This window comes from Dipodomys spectabilis, unplaced genomic scaffold (genome assembly GCF_019054845.1).
Source record: "Dipodomys spectabilis isolate Male_0828 unplaced genomic scaffold, ASM1905484v1 ptg000370l, whole genome shotgun sequence".
Classification (NCBI taxonomy): Eukaryota; Metazoa; Chordata; class Mammalia; order Rodentia; family Heteromyidae; genus Dipodomys; species Dipodomys spectabilis.
Genome location: NW_024871047.1, coordinates 443,204 through 446,077, shown reverse-complemented (window position 1 = coordinate 446,077; position 2,874 = coordinate 443,204). Strand labels below are relative to the sequence as shown.

General features: G+C 41.4%; 1 pseudogene; it reads left to right on the top strand.

Moving 5' to 3' along the window:
- Positions 1 to 549: 549 nt before the first annotated feature.
- Positions 550 to 1,227, top strand: LOC122096383 (annotated as a pseudogene).
- Positions 1,228 to 2,874: the final 1,647 nt, after the last annotated feature.

Here is a 2,874-nt window from a genome sequence, read left to right as displayed (position 1 = left end):
AACTAAAGTCCAGCCTTGCAAGCTTCCCTTTAAGTCTAAGGCCTGCTATTTAGCCCTTTTCTTTAGACTATCTGAGATGTCCTGTGTTACCCCTTCATACACATTTTCTCTTGCTGTAACAAGGAATAAATCAAAATTGTTCAACAGTAGACACATTGCTCATGGCCCTGGGCTTGGTGGCATTAGCAAACTGTGCTTTTGTCTTCTCAAATAAACGATGAAGATCTCAGAATACCCTGGCCTAGAAGTAAATCCATTTTATGAGCATATGTAAAATCCATGAAATTCTTATCTCTGATTAACCACTAAAAGTCTAGAAGGGGAGCTGTGGCCCAAGTGGTAGATGTCTTAAAAATGTTTAAAAAAATCTCAGAGACAATGTCAAGGCTAAGGTCAAGCCCAAGGACTGACACAAAAAAAAGTCCCCACACTGAAGTCAGGTGCCTGTGGCTCATACCTAACAACTTGGGAAGTTGTGATCTAGAAGATAACAGCTTGAAGCCAGAATGAACAGAAAAGTGCAAGAGTCCTTCTCCAGGAAAACACCAAATGGTGGATGATGGCGGTGTAGTGGGAGGGCCTGGAGGTCCCCGGAGGCCCAGGCTTGGGAAGCCTTGGCCACTTCTGTGGAGGCTTCAGTAGTGGCCTCCAGAGTCAAGGTCGTGGCCATGGTACAGGCCATGGTCACAGCCATGGGGCTCATGGAGGCAAGGCTGAAGACAAGGAATGGATCCCTGTCACCAAACTGGGCTTCCTGGTTAAGGACATGAAGATCAAGTCTTTGAAGGAGATCTATCTTTTCTCCCTGCCCATCAAGGAGTCTGAGATTATTGACTTCTTCCTGGCTGTGTCACTCAAGGATGAGGTGTTGAAGATTATGCCCATGCAGAAGCAGACTCAAGCTGGCCAACGCCCAGGTTCAAGGCATTTATAGCCATTGGTGACTACAATGACCATGTTAATCTGGGTGTTAAGTGCTCCAAGGAGGTTGCTACTGCCATGTTGGGGGCCATCATCTTGGCCAAGCTCTCCATTGTCCCTGTGCAGCGAGACTACTGGAGGAACAAGATTAGCAAACCTCACACTGTCCTGTGCAAGGTGACAGGACGCTGCGGTTCTGGGCTGGTGCGCCTCATCCATGCCCCCAGAGACTCTGGGATCATTTCACCTTCTGTCCCCAAGAAGCTGTTGATGATGGCTGGAGGCATTGATCAAGTGGTAGACTGACAGCAGAGTAAATATGAGGCCCAGAGTTCAAGCCCCACAGATCCAAACCACTGATCCAGAAGCTTGGAGAATCTCAAGCAGAATAAATACCAAAAGGCAAAACCTGTACATATCATGTTCAGAATACAGAAAATCAGATGAATTAAAAACCCTGTGTGTTGTATATATGTTTATCTGAATTAGGGAAGGGAAGGGAAGGGAACAACGAAATGGTGAGACAAAGGATGAACCAATGCCAACAGTGATACTCACAAGACAATATGTTGGAAATGAACTTTACAACTTGAGGGGAGGATTGGGTGGGAGTGAAGGTGGGAGAAAAACGAAGGAGATGACAATATTCAACAAGAAATGTACTCATTGCCTTATGAATGTAACTATAACCCCTCCACACATCACCTTGACAATAAAATTAAATTTTTAGAAAGAATCTTGAAAGAAAATGAGGGGGGAAACTCTAACATACAAAAGAACAAGAATAGGGCTGGGATGTAGCTCAGTGGCAAAGCGCTTGCCTAGCAAGTGCAACGCCATGGGTTCGATCCCCAGTACCAAAAAAGAAAAGACCAAAAAAAATGCAGTCAAAAGAACAAGAATAATAATTAAATATGACTTGTCTTTTAAAAATTATACAAGGAGAAGTGGCACTGTAACCCAAGTGGTAGAGAGCTAACCTTGAGCTGAAGAGCTGAGGGACAGCACCCAGGAGTTCAAGCCCCATGATCGACAAAGAAAAAATTATACAAGAAAGAAGACAGAATTAAATATTAAATTGTTAAATAATGAAATGCACAGAACACCACCAACTTAGAATTTTGTGTCTAACATTATCATTCCTAACAACATTACTTTTTATCAAAGGGAAAATGTTTTTAAAGAAAAGCAAAAATTGAGTGAATTGTCATCGTTGTATTTGTCTTGCATGAAAACAGAATGTTTTCCAGAGAGAATGAAAATAATATGGCTCACAAAATTAGATGTATCCTAGTTGGCCTCCTGGTCAGACATTTGGCTTTGCAGTTAATTTTAAGAGTCATTCATTAACTCTGCCCTGTTGGCCAACAGGTGTGTTATGCTCTACGGCACACCCCTCACCACAGCTTCTGCCAACCATATTGTCTAATAGATTATGCCACCAGTCATTTCTGCATAAGGTAAAGAACTGTAATATAGACTGTCATCTATGAATTTAATACTTTTGACTTCTTAAAATTTCTTTTTAAAGGGGCAGTATATTTGAGCCTTTCAATGCATATCTTTTCATAAAATGTTGGTATTTGGCCAACAATTCAAGATTTTTTTTCTGGGTCTTTATTTAAAAATAAAATTATTAAAGGGCTGGGAAGGTAGCTCAGTGGTAGAGTGCTTGCCTTGCATGCATGAGGCCCTGGATTCAATTCCTCAGCAACACATAAGCAAAAAGAAAAAAGCCAGAAGTAGTGTTGTGGCTCAAGTGGTAGAGCTCTAGCCTTGAGCTGAAGAGCTGAGGGACAGCGCCCAGGCCCAGAGTTCAAGCCCCATGACCGGACCCAAAATAAATAAATAAAATTATTAAAATCTTAAAACTAATTAACACATATATGTGTAAAAAGACAAAATAAAATTAAGATATATTTTGATGAGAATAACTATATAAAAACAACAAAA